This window comes from Tursiops truncatus, chromosome 20, assembly GCF_011762595.2.
Source record: "Tursiops truncatus isolate mTurTru1 chromosome 20, mTurTru1.mat.Y, whole genome shotgun sequence".
NCBI classification, from domain to species: domain Eukaryota; kingdom Metazoa; phylum Chordata; class Mammalia; order Artiodactyla; family Delphinidae; genus Tursiops; species Tursiops truncatus.
Window position 1 is genome coordinate 50,131,461 of NC_047053.1, and position 18,213 is coordinate 50,149,673.

Sequence of the window (18,213 nt, forward strand, 5' to 3'; positions counted from 1 at the left end):
TGTTCCTGCCTGGGTTTGAATAAGGCTCCCCCATCACGGACACACGTCTCAGGATGTACTGAGGTGTGTAGCTGCTTAACCAGCCTCAGCGTATATTTTAGATCAACAGATGAAATTTAGGGACTTCCCTGGTGGTCCAGTGGTAAAAAATCCACCTTCCAGTGCAGGGGACGCAGGTTCGATCCCTAGTGGGGGAACTAAGATCCCTCATGCCGCGGGGCAACTAAGCCTGTGCACCGCAACTACTGAGCCCACGCGCTCTGGAGCCCGCGTGCCACAACTAGAGAGAGGCCCTCGCGACGCAGCGATGGATCCCGCGTGCCTCAACTAAGACCCCACGCAGCCAAAAATTTTTTTCAAAAAATAAATAAAATAAATATTAAAAAAAGTTTAAAAACAAATGACATTTACCAAGAGGGCCCCGTCAGCCCACCAAACACTCTTCCTGGGAGCTCCTGACCTCCCCTCTCTGAGGGGAGAGGGTCTGTCTTCAGACCTGCAGGAGGGTTGGCAAAGCCATGCCTAGGAGCGCCCTCTGCCCCGCTGTTGGTGGCAACCTTGGAGGAGGTTGCCTCAGAGCCACTCGGGAGAGGCAGTGTGACACTGCATGCAAGTGCCCATGTGCTGAACGGTTCACATCCCAGGCCCAGTGCGGCGAGCCGCCTCCGACCAGCAGAATGACGAGTCACCACACGCAAGATTCTTCTCGTATCACACTTTATTGGAGCACAGCTTGGTTGAAGAGAAGATGGAAGGAAGACACCGCAATCCTATAGCAGTCTGCTTATATAGGGATTAAGAACATGTGTCGCTCTGTGATTGGCTTTCGCCGATGGTGCGACTTGTGAGCCAGCATCGGATAGGTCGCTACTTTAAAACCTCATTAGTATACTTAGCGCAAGCGCAGTGGCCACAGGAAGGATGATTCAGCTTACTTCAGCTTCCTGCTGCGTGGCAGTTAGCTGACCGCGCCCTACATCTCCCCCTTTTTTATTTACTAGAATCACCAAGCAGAATGTAGCCCGTACAAGTGTTCACCTCATGATGTGCTCACTGTTCGAGGGCAGCCTTCCGTTGGCATGTCTGAGACACCTTCCTGCGTGCAATGCCAACAAGGGCTGCAGGGTGCAAAGGCTGACTCAGAATAAGTTTTGATTCCCTATAGAGGTGCAATGGCAACAGGGCCTCTCCGTGCAAGGGCAATCCATTCGAATTGTTTAGGACGGAGATCCAGGCTGCGGGAGAATCACCTTCACTAACAGCCAAAAGCGCTTGAGTGAGTAGGACCTTATCTCGATGTGCCCTGACGCGCATGCGACAGACCAACCAGAGACATATTATAATCCCAAATATACAGCAGAACCGGCATGGGAACTGGCCAGGTCCGGCTAATTCCCCAGAACGTCATATTCTCTGCCCTAAGCAAGGGAAGAATCATCAGGAACATCCAGCTCAGCATCTTCTCTGAAGTTTTCTTCAACAATTCTCGTCAGTCTTGATGGCACCCAGATCGGATCTTGATCCGACGGTTCACTCCGTGTGTCGAGTTCTGAATCGGTCCTCCATGCAGGGCGCGAAGTTCCCGGGTTTCGGCACCAAATGCGGCGAGCCGCCTCCGACCAGCAGAATGACGAGTCGCCACACGCAAGATTCTTCTCGTATCACACTTTATTGTAGCACAGCTTGGTTGAAGAGAAGATGGAAGGAAGACACCGCAATCCTATAGCAGTCTGCTTATATAGGGATTAAGAACATGTGTCGCTCTGTGATTGGCTTTCGCCGATGGTGCGACTTGTGAGCCAGCATCGGATAGGTCGCTACTTTAAAACCTCATTAGTATACTTAGCGCAAGCGCAGTGGCCACAGGAAGGATGATTCAGCTTACTTCAGCTTCCTGCTGCGTGGCAGTTAGCTGACCGCGCCCTACAGCCCAGCTCTTTCTAATGAGATTTAAGTGAGGATTAACAAGTAAAGCATGTTGAAGGCACTAGAAGTACCAGCTCTCCTAAGGAGGTTGACAGAGCGACTTGGTAAGCTAGCTGTTGCTTTTCACAGTTGAGAAAAGCCCTCATCATCAGGGGCTCATGTGACCTCCCTTCACCCTGCAGGAGGCCGCCTATAGCTTCTGGGTTGGACTCTATTTATTTATTTATTGTTGGCTGTGTTGGGTCTTTGTTGCTGTGCACTGGCTTTCTCTTTGCGGCGCGCGAGGGCTACTCTTCGTTGCAGTGCGCAGGCTTGTCATTGCGGTGGCTTCTCTTGCTGCAGAGCACGGGCTCTAGGCACGTGGGTTTCAGTAGTTGTAGCATGGGATAGACTCCTTTTGATTCCATGTGAGGCAGCCCTGTCCAATGGATATAATGTGAGCCACACCAGTAATTTTAGATTTTCGGTAGCCACATTAAAACAAGTAAAAAGAACCAGGTGAAATTAATTGTAATAATATATTTAACTTAATATACCAAAACTATTGTTTCAGTATACAGTATAAAAAATATTAGTGAGAGTACTTGTTTTTTGGGGATTTTTTTGCAGTATGCGGGCCTCTCACTGTTGTGGCCTCTCCCGTTGCGGAGCACAGGCTCCGGACACACAGGCTCAGCGGCCATGGCTCACGGGCCCAGCCGCTCCGCAGCATGTGGGATCTTCCCGGACCGGGGCACGAACCCGTGTCCCCTGCATCGGCAGGTGGACTCTCAACCACTGCGCCACCAGGGAAGCCCGAGTACTTGCTTTTTAAACTGCATCTTCAAAATCCAGTGTGTATTTGACACTCACGGCTCATCTGGGTTTGCACCAGCCCCGCTGCAAGTGCTCAGTGGTCACGTGTGGCTGCCACCATGGAAGGTGCACCTCTAGGGCCTGTAGGATAGCCAAGCCCATGCCCTGATTCTTGGGGATGTACAGGGAGGGAGGGAGGGAGATTACACTGCGGAGGCTGGCCTTTCTGTCCGTGGTGTCATTTAATCTTCAGAGCAACCTCAGGAACTAGGTATTATTGTGCTTAATTTTTAGAGGCTCAGGCTTGCCTGAGGTCACTGGACAAATTGCTCCCCCTTCAGCCTTCTGGCTGGTCAGCTTGCTCAGGATTTTTGCTGCCAGGACATCTGGTCAGTTCCATTCAAGGCCAGCCTACCCTCCCAGACCATCTCCCCGGATGCTCTCCAGGGTGGGCTGCATGGGAGCCTGGGGAGCTTAGCCCTGGGCTCTCACTCGGCTGAAAACGTACCTGGAGGCTGAAAGCAGACTGGCTCCATCCCGCTTTTTTGTGAAAGGAGCCTCTGGGGACTGAGCCTCCCCCCATGTCCCCTGATTTAAGTCCTTGCTCCATGGCCCACCCACCTCGTGGTTACAAGCGTCCCGAGGACAGCTGGTGCGTTACTATCCAACCTATGCATTTCTCGGGGCACTTGAAGGGCCTCTGTGATCACTGTCACTCTGCGGGGCGGCCTGAACCAATTTCCTGAGGATGATAGATTTCTTCTCATTTGCTGCTCTCAAGCTGCTGTTCCTTCTGTGTCTGGGAGCAAAACACTTTCAAAAGAGGTCATTTCCTGGGACGAACCCCCGGGGGAGGGGGCTTTGGAAGGGGAGTTGTCCCAGGCAGCACCCACTCGGCCCCTTCTGCCCGGTGGTAGGGATGACTGCCCCCACCCCCCAGGCTCAAGGGAAGCCAGGCTTGGGGAAGGGAGAGGAGAGAGGGGTGGGCTGGTGGGGGGTGGGTAGCGAGGCTGGGAGGGGATGTGGAGGGGATGGGAGTGGAGGGTGGGAGGGATAGGAGTGGAGGGATGGGAGGGGTGGGTGACAGGGAGTGGACGGTGGGAGGGGAGGATTGTGATGGTGTGGGAGGGGCGGGGAGTGGAGGGAGGGGCGGGGAGTGGTGGGAGGGCAGCGGCCCGTAGCTCCCGCTTGGATGTCCTCTGGGGGGTGGTTCTCAACTATGGCTGCATGTCAGAATCACCTGGAACTTTAAAGATCACCAGGCACCACCCACAGAGATACTGATTTTAAGGGTCCGGGGTGTGGCCTGGGATCCGGCTGTTTAGAAGTTCCCCAGGTCATTCTAATGCACTGGATTGAGGCACTCTCTGTCCTGCAGGTGTGAAGAGACAGAGACAGTCCCTTGTCTAGAGAAATTGTCCAAGACTTGAAAATGGGCAAAGTGATACTGGGCGTGCCGGGTGCAGCTCATCCCCAGGGGTTGCCTTGTCCTGGCCGAGCCTGGACCCTTGTCTTTCTCTTGACGAGGCTACTTTACAGCTCGATGGGGGAGAAGTTGAGCTGTAGAAAATGGAAATAATTCTTGTCCACAACAGTGCAAATGGATTTTGTCCCGCAGAGATACAATTGGTTTCTGTCATCTGGAGAAGATGACCTCAAACATTACATTTTATTGCCCCATTGACCAGTTTTGCATCTCTTAGCAAATTCGTTCTGGCGTTCCTGATTGCCTCTATACATGGCTGATTTTCAAATTTTCCTTTCAACTGGTCTTAATATCTTATCGGTTCCCTCATTAATTAATGAGTTGGAAACAGTTACTTACATATGTCCATTTTATATGTGAAAGTCATGTTTTCAACTTTTTGAACATTATAATTTAGCCCCCCTAAGGGTGAGCGGTGTGCCCCTCCCTTCCTGCTTCCTCAGCCCCTACACGCCATCCCGCCGTCTCCATCACCTTGTGCTGTCTGACCTGCCTGTCTGCCCAGCTATACTCAAATGTATGCACATGAAGTTGTTCATAGTATTTATATATAATTTTTAAATCTCTCCTACATCTGGAATTAGATCCCCTTTTCCATTCCTGATAGTGTTTGTCTTTTACGTTTTTTCTTGCTTTTTTTCTCGGCTAGACTTTTTCTTTTTTCAGAACTTTTTCAAAGAAAGCACTTGTTTCATTGATGCCCTCTCTTTGTTTTCTATTGACAGTTCATGAATTTTTGCTTTCACCTTCCTTATGTCTTTTATCTCACTTTCTTCAGCGTTACTCTGCTGTCTTCTTTTTCTAGCTTCTTGAATTGCCTGCTTAGCCCATATTTTCCACCTTTCTTATTTTTAGGGGTTTCCGGCGCCCTTTAAGTACCATGTTAGCTGCATCTCCCATGTTCTGATGACCTAGTGGACATACCTCCTATGCACTTCTGTGGCCCCCCTTCCTTTTTTTTAAATTAATTAATTATTATTATTATTATTTTATCTATTATTTTTTGGTCGTGCGGCATGTGGGATCTCAGTTCCCTGACCAGGGATGGAACCCTCACCCCCTGCGATCTCAGTTCCCTGACCAGGGATGGAACCCTCACCCCCTGCGTTGGAAGCGCGGAGTCTTAACCACTGGACCACAAGGGAAGTCCCCTGGTGGCCCCTCATCTTACTCCGGCTGCTGCCAGCACTTCTGCCCAGAGCGGGCATCCAAGTGGAGAATAAAGAAGCTGCAGACTCCTTAAGTCCAGCCTTGGAGATCACAGTATCACTTCTGCAGCATCCTATTGTCAAAACAAGTCACGGGGCCAGCCCGGATCCGAGAGAGAGGGAAATAGACTCGACCTCTTGTCAGAGAGTGACAAAGAATTTTCCATCATCTTCCATCCACCACCACAATGAAAATACTGCCCATCTAGTCTATTTATATAAAGTTCAAAACAGACAAAACAAATCTACAGGAATAAATAGGTGAATAGAGGTTGCTTCTGGGGGTTGGGGCTGGGGATGGACTGAAAAACTATACAAGGGGATTTTCCAGGGTGCTGGCAAGACTCTATAGTGAGTGGGGGGGTGTCAGTTACATGGGTGTGTATGTATTTGTCAAAACTCATCAAACCGGACACTTAAAAGCTGGGCGTTTGGGCTTCCCTGGTGGCGCAGTGGTTGAGAGTCTGCTTGCCGATGCAGGGGACGCGGGTTCGTGCCCCGGTCCGGGAAGATCCCACGTGCCGCGGAGCGGCTGGGCCCGTCGTGAGCCATGGCCGCTGAGCCTGCGCGTCCGGAGCCTGTGCTCCGCAACGGGAGAGGCCACAACAGTGAGAGGCCTGCGCACCGCAAAAAAAAAAAAAAAAAGCTGTGCGTTTTACTATATATAATTATACCTTAATAAATAAATAAACAAGCAACAACACATACTGCACAGCTATCTTAGCCTTAGTTCCCCTCCCCCCTCAACACACACACACACACACACACACACACACACACACACACACACACACACACACACACACACACACACACACACACACACACACACACACACACACACACACACACACACACTAACCAGAGAGCCAGAGACAAAGGTTTATTTATTTGAGACGTAATTCCAGTTAGCAGGAGTGAGGGGTATGGGGAGTGGAACACGGGAGGTGGGAAAATCAATATGAGACGCGTCATCAATTTGGTGCTGCCCGTGGTGACTGCAGCTTGATTTCACCAGGACCTTCTCAGGAGCCTTATGAAATGTATCTCAGAACTGCCTGCCTGGAAGGACAGAGGTGAAGCATTTTTCCATTGGCTCCTGCCCCCATGGTCCAAGTTGACTTTTTGGCATTAACTCCCTGGTACTGAAATGGAGCAGGACCCTAGGGTCCTTGCCTCCCATGTCCTCAGCCTGCCTTTTGTCTGTGGAAAAGCTTTGGCCGAAGAATAAGTTTAATCAGAGAAATGAGAAATTACAGAGGCAAAGGAAAGCAGTCCAGCAAGACTAAATGATAATAGTTTAGTCACTAAGCAAACTCAAGGACCTTTAGTTCCTCCTCAAGGGCTGTAGATAATATTCTGAGCCATATCCTCTGAGCTGTCTTATAGATACTGAAAGCCCCACCAGGTGGAAGAAGTTAACTACATGATGACCAGGCTGTAGCCACGACATGGCTACATGACATGACAGCCAAGCTGCCACAATTCTGAGAATTGGCCTCAAGGAAATGGGAACAAACCGACCCTGGAACTGAAGATTGACTGTACTTAAAACAGTCAAGATGATGCTGGTCAGACCACCGATGAACAATTTCAAGATGCCTGTCAGAGCTGCCTGTGCTGTTTCTACATGTAGCCCCCTCCCTCCATCTATAAAAGCTCTTGCCCACTGATTGTCGGTTGGGGGGAGTTGGCCCTCCCCCATCCCAGTTGCTGGCCTTTGAAGTAAAGCAAACTTTCCGTTCCACCAGGCTTGCCTCTTCATTGGCTTTTGAGCGGTGAGCAGCCGGACCCCACTTTCAGTTACAGTACTTTCGGGTTGTTCCCAGCTGTGATAGCCAGCTCCGAGACGGCCCCCAGTGATTCTCGCGCGTGCATTCACGGCTCTGTGTGGGGTCAGCGCCCTCTAGCACTTGTGGACACAGCACCACGTACTGGCCATCGATCTGGTGCATCCACCACATCCTGGAGGACAGCACACTTGTGCCGCAGGATGTGAACTCCTTCTTAGGTGCCTTCGATAAGCCTCTAACGAGCCATCCTTCTGTTCTCTGAGTCCAGATGCTTCCAGATGATGGAGTATCTGGTGAGACCAGTGGATCTGATAGTGGTCGCCTGTACATTATCACATCTTTGCCTCTGGGAGTTGGGAGTGGGGATTGATTGGGACAGAAGGGAACCTTCTGGGGGGATAGTAGTAACGCTCTATAGAGTGATAGAGGTTTGGGTTACAGTGTATGAATTTGTCAAAACAGCGAATATGCACTTCAGATCTCGGCATTTCATTGTGTGCAAATTTTACCTAAAATTTAAATTATTTACCTAAATTACATAAATTACCTAAAATTTAAAGTAAAAACTATAAATAAATAGCTCTAGCTAATGATAGGTGTGCTGACTTATTTAGGGGAAGTGTACAGATGACAGCAATTTACTTTGAAATGCAGCAAAAATAAGGTGCATGGATAGATGGATGTGGGGATGGACAGATAAAGCAAGAGTAATAAAATGTTAGTGGTAAAACTAGGTGATAGATATATGTGTTCACTGTTTAATTTTCTCAACTTCGCTGTATATTTCAGAACATTCATAACAAAATGTTGGAAAAAAGAGTGGGAAATAGCTAGTGGTGAGAACCCAGTGGGTTCACTTGCATCTAGTGAGTTCATCACAGTGACCCAAGGAGCAGAACAAATTGGGGATGGATTTGAGCTGGTTCTGATCTCCTCGAGGGTTTGATATGTAGGTGAGTCAGGGCTGCAGGGAGCCCATAACTGGGAGGAAGACTTTTTAATCTTGCCAAAAAAATTTTTTTGCAGCAACATAAATAGCCTAAATTATGTCCACTTGGGGGTAAGGTGTTTTAACCTGCTCTTTGGGGAGGCCATGTAATGAATGCAAAACACTGGTCTGGACTCAAACAAATCCAATTTTTAGCTTCAGCTCTATTACTTATGAGCTAGGCCGCCTCAGGCAAGTCACTGGACGTTGCTGTTTCAGTCTCAGTCTCTCCATGTATACTGGGGGGCAGAGTCATGCCCACCTCGGAGGTAAGGTTGAATCCTGTCCTTAAGACAGTTTGTGCCTGGTACAAGTATGTTCTCAATAAATAGTAGTTTTTATTCCTCTACATAGGTAAGCAGAGACACTTGCCCAGAAGTATTTGATTTTGTCTGGAGCACAACTCAGAAGGATAATAAGCGTAGGGTTTTGAACCGAGAAGACGTCTCATCAAGTATCATATTCCTGACATGTGGTTATTCAAAGAGCCTCTACATCCACTGTTTCTCAGCTTCTTTGATTCTCAGTGGAGCTTGAAAAGAAAATCCACCCCATCTCACCACGTTCTACAGCATGTCAGTGTCACCATATTATTCGCTATGTTTCTTCTCCCGTCTTTCTTTCAAAACAGCAGTCACAGGACGAGTAGCCTGTACATGTGTCATAAATTCTTTCTCCCTCCTGTCGATTTCTTGGCAAGCGTCTGATTCCATTATGACATGGAGAATCAACTTCGGGCCGCAGGAGGCTCACTGAGTTGCTGTAACGCCGGGGCATTTATTCATCATCCTCTCCCATGCTGCTTCCAGCCTTGTCACTCAGCGCAACAAATACTTAATGGATCCCAACTCCTGCGAGGCTTCGCATTTCATAACCAGGAGACTCTGCAGTGGGTCTGCTCTTTCCCGCTTTCGTGAAAAAACTGGCAGAGGGATAATCGGAAAGTTTGATTCACCCATCTCCTTCTTCTCATCTGGAAGGGCTTCCAGACACACATGACTTATTTATATTCTCACTCTGAGAGAAGCTTGCTCCACGAATGCCTGCTGGGTAATTGAAATGACGATCTTCAGAATTTTTCCACTTCCTGTCATTACGTGTTCTGTTGTCAACAGTGGCATTCCTGAAAGATACACTGCTCTTGCGAGCACTTGCTGAGGTTTTCCAAGGGTCTGCAGGAGCCATTTTGACTTTGTTTACCGTGGCTGTCTCTTCTGGTTACTCAACATGGTGATGTACTAGATGGTACCCAGCGGTGCTCAGGAAGAGCCCTCGTGGACAGAGAATGATGGAAACATTGTAATAGGGAAGAACCTTTGTATTCTATTACAAGTTCATCACTAAAGGGATGTTGCCTATAAGCTTAAATTATACATAATGGCCCACCTCTGGGAACCCTGCCTCCCAGGTAATGAGCATTAAGCTAAAATACCTCTCTTTAGCTCACAAGAAACATGCTGACCAAGCCCACCTGTGAATGACTGCAAGAAGGAAGAAATGAACACATCCCCTCCAGAGGCTGACCGGAACCAGGAAATGTTTGACTTTCCTCCCTCCTCTTTTAGTATAAAAGAAGCCTGAATTCTAACTCAGGTAAGATGGTTCTTTGGGACACGAGTCCACGGTCTGCTGGCTTTCTGGATAAAGTTGCTACTCCTTTGCCCCAACAATTTGTCTCTCAAGTTATTGGCCGGTGTGTGGTGAGCAGCACGTTTGGACTCGGTAACAACAGCTTTCTGCGCACTTTTCTCCATGGTTTTTCTATTCTTTTTTTCTTTATTGCAGCTATGACGGTTTGCCAGAGACAGAGGTCAGTGGAGCAGAGGGATGAGCACACAGGCTCTTGAGTCAGACAGCCCTGAGTTCAAATCCTGGATCCCCAACTGTAGTCGAGAAGATCTTTGCTTCTAATTCTTTACTCATGCCCAGTATCAGAATTAGAAATTGTCGCCCTTTTGGCATGTGACTTTGCAGCCCCTCCCGCTAGAGTGGGCAGAGTACGTGGGATGTGGAAGCCTGGTCCAGCCGAGGGCTTCAGAGGTGCCGTCTGTCCTGCCTACGTGTCCTCCATCTACCCTGAGAAGAATATGCCCTGGGAGACTGTTGCATCCCAGAACGATGCAGATGGACCCCACCTGAACCCATCCTGCAGCCTGGAGATAATCCCAGCCAACCCAGAGAACTGTGAGTATGAAAAACAAATGTTGGGGACTTTCCTGGCAGTCCAGCGGTTAGGACTCGGTGCTCTCACTGCCAGGGGCCCTGGTCGGGGAACTAAGATCCCACAAGCCCTGCAACATGGCCAAAAACTAAAAGAAAAAGAAAAAGAAATGTTAGCAGGCTTGGTTCACTTTTCTTTACAGTCCCAGAGAGTAAATAGTTTGGGGTTTGCAGGCCATCAGTCTCTCATGCCGCTCCCCAATCCTGCCATCGTGGTACGGGAGCAACCACAGACAATGTGTAAACAAATGAGTGAGGCGGGTCTAATAAAACTTTATTTATGGACACTGCAATTTAAATGTCATATAATTCTCTCATGTCACAAAGTATTCCTCTTCTGGGTTTTTGGGTTTTTTTAAACCGTTTAAAAATGTGAAAGCGATTCTTAGCTGTGGGCCATAGAAAGACAGGTGGTGGGCTAGACTTGGCCCACTGGCTACGGTGTGATTCCCCTCCCCGCCAATTTTCCATTTTTTCACCACCAGATGGAGGTCACAATAGAATACTTCTCTAGGGAAATGAAGTGATGTATAGGGATGGCTTTGGTGATAAGCGTTTAATCTGTTGTGGTTAATCATGATTAATTATGAGGAATCGTTATGATTTTATTCTAGAGTTCCGTCATCCTAGTAGAGGGCGGGGAGAAGTGCTCTTCCTTGCAACCCAAACCAAGAGACGGAGTCATTCCCTTGCAAGCAAATCAGACACGTGGGGCTCCGAGGGGGTGGCTCTTAGAGCTGGGGATCCTTATAGGCAGAGGCCGCAGGCAGCTCACTCTCAGATGGGCTTCTGCAGATCTGCAATCTTCTCTGCTCTCGGAACAGACTGCGGCACAGAGGAGGTGTGCCCAGGGGAGCTTGGCCTGGGTCCTCTGGAGTATCATGTGTAAAAAACATAGAAACAGATGTCTGCTTCCACCTAGAATATTCTGAGGGCAGGAATGTGGCCGGAGCAGCTGGTGGAGGCTGGGCAAGTAGGGACTAGGATGCAGTTGCAAAGGAAGAAAGGATATGGGGTCCCCCAACCCATATCTTCACAGTTCTTAGAAGGCACTGTAGAGGCCCTCATTGCCTCCTATGGTTCCATGCCAATGACAGTGAAGAGGCGGGAGTCGTAGATCGCCCAGGCTGCCCTCAAGTGGACCACTGGGGAAGGGCCTGGGGTGATACATGGGCGTTCCTTTCAGAGGGCGTCCTCAGCCATGGAGATGATGTCCAGCGTGAGCCTGAACAGCCCCCTAGAAAACTCGGGGAGTGATGGTCTCCGTGGAGACCCCCTTGAAAGCAGACACTACCTGGGGCAGATGGACTAGACCAAGTCGGAGTAGGTGGGCACGGAGTCCCTTCCACTCCTGTCTCAGAGCCACGGCTGGGCTGGGCTGGGAGACTGGGGCCCGAAAGCTTTGAACTGGATGTGAGGCATTGATTTAAAGCCAGCAGGATTTGTAATGACTGAAAGTGATCAAGAAACAGTGGGGTCTGCCTGCCTATCGGTAGGAGAAGGAAAGCAGAATTTGACAGAGTGCGGCTAACAGGATTGATTAGAGAAAGTGTAAAACCAGTTTGTTTAGACCCCCGAGTCTGAGACCGCTCAGTGAACCAGCTACACAATTGATTACAATCTTCATATTTTCCCTTCACCCCAGCTCCCCAGCTCCCCTGCCTTTGGCGAAATGTTACAAGCCAGTTATACCTTTTTGCCAGAGGAGGGAAGGAAAAAGAAAGAACGGAGAGAGAGAAAGAAGAAAAGCACCGTTGGAGGGCTATTTGCAAGGACACACTGAGGCCCAGGGCGCACCGTTTACCATGGGAACTCCCCTGAGTTAGATGGAACCTGGGTTCCCTTTCCGCTCTAGTGATTCGACTTCAGATTATGATCCACGTGGCTTATAAAACCATGGAAACACAGCTAAAAAGAGAGTTTACACTTCTGAGCTCAAATGAACCAAATGTTTGCTTCCTTTTTGGGTCTCTTCCCTGCTTTTCCCCTTAAAAGTTCCCAGTTTGAACTTTATCTTCTCTACCAGCATGGTTTAAAGACTCATTTCCTGAGGTACAACCCTTAACTAATGGAGATCTGAGGTTCCCCCCAGCCTGAATGAAACGCAAATTAAGTCACAAAAAATAAAGACATATTCTTTATGTCTTAATATGATGGTATATTCTTTGTATGTCTTTTTTTCTTTTTTCTTTTTTTTTTTTTGTGGTACACGGGCCTCTCACTGCTGTGGCTTCTCCCATTGCAGAGCGCAGGCTCAGCGGCCATGGCTCACGGGCCCAGCCGCTCCACGGCATGTGGGATCTTCCCGGACCGGGGCACGAACCCGTGTCCCCTGCATCGGCAGGCAGACTCTCAACCACGGCGCCACCAGGGAAGCCCTGCTTTCATTTTTTACATTGATGTCTCTGATCCAAATTGGATTAATCTGTGTGTAAGGAGGGAGGTGAGAGGCATGGTTTTAAAGCAAATGCGTGTTCCCCTGAATCATGTGATGCCGCAGTTCCCAGCTTCCCGCCTCCATTTCACACGTGACAGGTAGTGTTCACTTGGGTGATCGCCAACCCCGTGAGCCTGTGCAGGGCTGAGCAGGTGGCTGGAGACTCAGGGGAGTGGACGGGACACAGACACGGAGGGAGGGCCCTTCTCACAAAGACAGTGGAGGAGGTAGGAGAGGGAGGCATTTTCCAAGGAAAGTAGCAGAAAGAGAAAAGCAGGTGCTGAGAACTGAACTCAGGGGCACTGCCTGGGCTCGGAAGTGCGAACAGGAAAGAGCACCCTCAGGGTAACAGGCTGGTTGGAGGGTTAAGGGAAGAATGGAGTAGGTTAATGTAGCAGCAGTCTGGCCAAATGTCACACAGAAGGACAGCCCAACAGCTAGAATTGCTTCTGCTGCATCCAGGATCTCATCAACATTTTGGGGGTAGCTGGTTGCAGAAGCAGGAGCGTGGGCTTTGGGGTTTGACGTCCTGCCTCAGTCCTAGACTAGCTGAGCGACCTTGACCAGGTTAACTACCCTCCCTCAAAAGCCTCCACTTCCTCCTTTATGAACTAGAAACAATTCCTGTCTCTGGGGCTGTTCTGAGGGTTAGGTGGGAACATCTGTAAAGCTCGAAACACAGTGCTTTGTGCCTGGGAGAGACTAATACCTTCATTATTTTTTCTTCCCCTCCCTCTTCTTTTGATTCCACAAGAGGGAAGCAGTGGCTGAGGACCCAGCTACACACATTTCTTCAGGTGAAAAATGTTTAAAGGCCTTCCGGGTGGTTGCTTTTGGGGTTGGAGATAGTGGTGAAATTGGTGGGGGTGGGTGCTTTGGCCGGTAAAGCAGGACTTCTTTATAACGTCCACTCTGGAGGGGAACAGAGCCCCAGCAATACACCTGCACCTCCTTTCTCAGGTTCCACATGTCTGTAGCTGGTATTTATTGTCTGCAGCTTCCAGATGGCCTGTGACTGGAGGGAACAACGATGGGGGGTCCCACATGGACCCATCTCTCAACTGTAAAATAGAAACACACCAGCGAAGCCGACTTGAAAAGGTTTACGAAGGAATCGGGCTTACTGGAGCATCTCCTCAGCTCTCAAGTGGTACCCAGCGGTAAGATGTGGATCTGAGTCCCCACCACCAGCAGGTCAGTTTCCCACAGGTGTCCAAGTGGCAGGTCTTGAAAGCATCTTGTAGCTGCGAGAACCCAAGTCACCTCTTCTTCCATGTCGTTTTGTGATTACTGCTGGAGAGAGACAAAAGAGAGAGACTGACAGATGGGAGTGTGGGGACGAGAGAGACAGAGAAAGAGAGAGAGAGAGAATGCACTAAGGAAGGACTCTCAAGATAATTAAAGAATTCCAAGTCCAATTTTTGTCTCTAGAGGTTCTCATTTTGCAAGCTGCCACAAGGATGTGGGTGTTCACGTGCAAACACAATTCTCCATAATCCTGCAGCACCTGGGCCCAGTGACAGACTGAGTCTGGGGGACATGTCACCCATTTGTTCTTCTGACCAGGCTCCTGCCACGCACCATCCTTCAGTCATGGATGGAGGGAGCAGAACGTTTCCATGCTCCCCAGATGCACCGTCTCTCTCCACCTGCTGGAGATGCCTCTGTAGACAGGATGCAGTGGGACTGGCCCCAGGTGGGCCCCTTTGCCTCCTCTGACCCTTTTTTTTTTTGCTTTCTGGTCACGCCGCGCGGCATGTGGGATCTTAATTCCCCGATCAGGGATCGAACCTGTGCCCCCCTGCAGTGGAAGCACAGAGTCTTATCCACTGGACCGCCAGGGAAGCCCCAGCCTCCTCTGTCCCTTTGCCTTGGGTGGTGTCCGAGGTCCCCGGAGCTCAGGCCATCCTGAGGCTGATTGCCTTAGAATGATCTCCCAGTGACACCCATCAAGTTGTTCTGGAAATCTCCTTTACTCCGGTTTGGGGGGCAGAGATGGAAAAAAAGGATGGGAACTTGAGCTTCCGGGCCCTCCAGTTCTGTGATTCAAGGGCTCAAAGGAAAAGGAGCTTCCTAAGCGGAGTGGTCAGGCTGCCTTTGCAGTTATGTGGGTGATGGGGCGATGAAAACACAGGTGCAGCCCTGGCACTGAAGAGGCAGCCGTGCCTGAGGAGGGAGTTGGCCGCGCGGGGGCGCTTGTGGGCCAAGTACACTTAGGACCCTCAGCTCCCCCCGCCCCTTCCCTCTTGGCACCTCATCTCTGTGCCTCCCGCCTGCTTCCTGCCAAACCTTGTTGGTCCCCCCACCAGCTCCCCACAATGGCCGTGACAGCTTGTGCTGGGGCCACGTGGTGGGATGGAAGGGGGTTTATCTGTCCTAAACACTCGTGCCGCTGGCATGTTTTATGGGATTCCAAAAGCGTGGCGAGTGGAGGGAAATTCTTCCCTCCGGAGAGAGAGAAAAAGAAAATGAGGAATGAGAGAGATGAAAAGGCTTTTTTTCTTCCCCAAATTGGAGCCACACTTCAGATGAAAATAATGCATCTTGTGCCCCTGCCTGTGGGGCGCGATGTTTTCTGCAGACTGAAAAAAAAACCCAGAATGTGGAACAAAAGCTGGTCTCTGAGACCATTAGCCCCTTGTTTAAAGTGTTTAATTTCAAGCCTTCGACACTTTTTTTTTTTTTAATGAATCCGTGAGGCAACTGTGGGGAGGAAACAAGAAGCTGCCAGGTAGCGCTGTGTCTTGCTTGCTGGTCCAACTGTTCCATCTTTTGTTAAAGCCATAAATGCAGTTTTCCAAGCCACTTGGCTTCTCGGATGCTGTATATTTAATTTGCCTGGAACATTCCACAGACTGCGCGCTTTTCAACAGCATCTCATTAGAGCTGTGTGACTGCCCATCTCTTCACGGGCAGTGCAGTGCTCAGCTTAACGGGCAGCCTTCCTGGCGGACTTTCGTCAGAGAAAATGCGTGACTTGGGCTCATCGGTTGACTTGTGTCCCCTCCAAATTCATATGTTGAAGTCCTAACCCCTAGGACCTCAGCATGTGACCTTATTTGGAAGTAAGGTTGTTGCAGATGTAATTAGTTGAGGTCATTAGGGTGGGCCCTAATCCAATATGACCAGTGTCCTTATAAAAAGGGGAAATTTGGTCACAGAGACGTGCACAGAGGAAAGACGGCCATCCAAAAGCCAAGGGGAGGCACCTGGAACAGATCCTCCCACCAGCCTCTGAAGGAGGCTGCCGACACCTTGATTGCAGACCTCTGGGCTCCAGAACAGGGAGAGAATAAATTTCCATTGTTCAAGCCGCCGGTCTGCGGTGTTTTGTTACAACAGACACAGGAATTCCTCAGACATCATAGCAAAAGCCCCTGCGTGGTCTAGAGGGTGAAGGAGGCGGCCTCACTTTCGCCGTGTTGCTGAGCAAGGACCTGGTTTAGGGGACGGCGTTGGCTTTATTCAGCCCTGTTTCTCAGGCCTCTCTTCGCTCGCCATCACCCACCTGACTCACACCTGGGACCACCAGTCCAGGAGGCCAGGTAGAGGTGAGAGTGGCCTGCCGTCTGGTACTGCTCCTTCAGCACCAGTTCCCGTGGACCACTGGGTCCCGCTCTGGCCCCTAGAGGTGCTGGGTATCTCAAATCCCTTGCTCTGGCCGGCACATCCCTGACCTCCAGGCCATCCTCCTCTCCAAGGCTCTCGGGCCCACGTGGGTGAAACATTTCCTTAACATACTCAAAGGCTAACCATTGGACCCAGGAGGCCTGGCTTTCTAGGACATGTTTTTACACAGAACAATTGTCTGGACAGTTGTCCTTCAGAGGCCTGCCTGGACCAATCGGGCAGTGAGAACATCTTCTGAGCCCCTTCTGACCATGAGAAGCGGGCTGAGGGGCTGAATCCTAGAACATGCCCTACACGGCTGCCTGTGTCATTGCAGCTGGTGCCTGACTGCCTGCACGTGCCAGTGGGGGAAGGAGGGCTGGTGGGAGAGGGTGGAGCATGGCAACTGATCTGGGGACACTTCACGGGGTAGGGACAACTCTGTAGCCTTTTAAAGATGGGAAATGATAGAGCTGATCGTGGGAAGTGATTTCCACTGTGAACAAGGCCAGACATGACCAACGTTTTGAGGTGGGAGCCGGCAAACCCAGTGTGGAGGACCCGAAGTGAAACCGACCCCCTAAAACCAGGTTCCTCTGCTGAGTTGATGATTCCAACACCTGTTCCCCTCAAGATTGGGGAGTGTCAAAGAAAAAGGGGGATCGAAACCGAACAGGGCCCTCCCAAGTACAAAAGCCTTTCTGTGTCCCCTGTTGCTTGTTTGTAGGAAAAAAGCTTCAGTCTCCTTGACCTTCCCTGCGTTCCAAAGGTCAGATTCAAACAATTACTAATCAGGGAAGGGAGGGAATGCAGAAAGGGGGGAGGAGCCGCCAAGAAGCAGTAATGCAGCCGTAAAGCAGGGTCCTTAGCGACATACTCCGAGCTCTTCTACAGGAACTAAAGCCCCCACCCCAGTGGAGGATGGTAACTTCAGGCTGAGCACAAGCAGGGGACCCCAGACTGGTTGGAACCGGAAGGCTGATGATGAGATTCCTGGAGCACCGCCCTGTTACCTCCCAGCAACCAGTCAGAGGAAGGTCACACACCTGCAGCCTGTCTCCCAAATTTTGCCCATAAACGCTCTTCCCTGAAGACCAGCATAGAGTTCAGGCTTTCTGAGTGCGAGCCGACCGTTCCCCTTGCTCAGCCCCTTTCTGCTCTCCAAACGCGGACGTGCTGGTTGGTCTGGCCTCACGGCGTCAGGCATGTGAACTGGACAGCGCAGGGCTTAGGTGAGGGCTGGGGCAGAGGACACGAGTGGACCTATTCTCGACTCCAAGGTAAGAAGGGAACCCAGATAACGAGTGCTCTACCGCAGGGCTGCTGTGGGCGTCATCGTGTCCCCCCATTCAAGTCCTAACCCCTGGCACCTGTGAATGTGACCTTATTTGGAAATTGAGTCATTGCAGATATAATCAAGTTAAGATGAAGACATACTTTGTTTGTTTGTTTGGCCGTGCCACGCCGAGTGGCTTGCAGGATCTCAGTTCCCCGACCAGGGATTGAACCCAGGCCCCAGCAATGAAAGCACCAAGTCCTAACCACTGGACCGCCAGGGAACTCCCGAGATGAAGATATACTTGATTAAGGTGGATAAGGGCCCTAAACCAATAGGACTTGGGTCCTTATAAGAAGAGAAGACACACAGACACATACAGACAACACCCTGTGGAGACAGAGACTGTCTCGGGACAGACTCTCCCTCAGAGCCTCCGGAAGGAACCAACCCTTCTGACGCCTTGATTCTGGAC

The 18,213-nt window shown here is 50.2% G+C and overlaps 1 long non-coding RNA gene across 2 annotated transcripts; it reads left to right on the plus strand.

Annotated features, from left to right (window-relative positions):
• The first annotated feature begins 1,702 nt into the window (after positions 1 to 1,702).
• On the plus strand, positions 1,703 to 16,836 carry LOC109550508 (uncharacterized). Of its 2 annotated transcripts, none has more exons than XR_012328719.1 (5): positions 1,703 to 2,030; positions 8,551 to 9,789; positions 9,982 to 10,380; positions 13,608 to 13,650; positions 13,814 to 16,836. It is a non-coding gene; the product is annotated as an uncharacterized lncRNA (long non-coding RNA). The 2 variants fall into 2 exon arrangements; XR_012328718.1 differs by having other exon boundaries at positions 13,851 to 16,836.
• Positions 16,837 to 18,213: the final 1,377 nt, after the last annotated feature.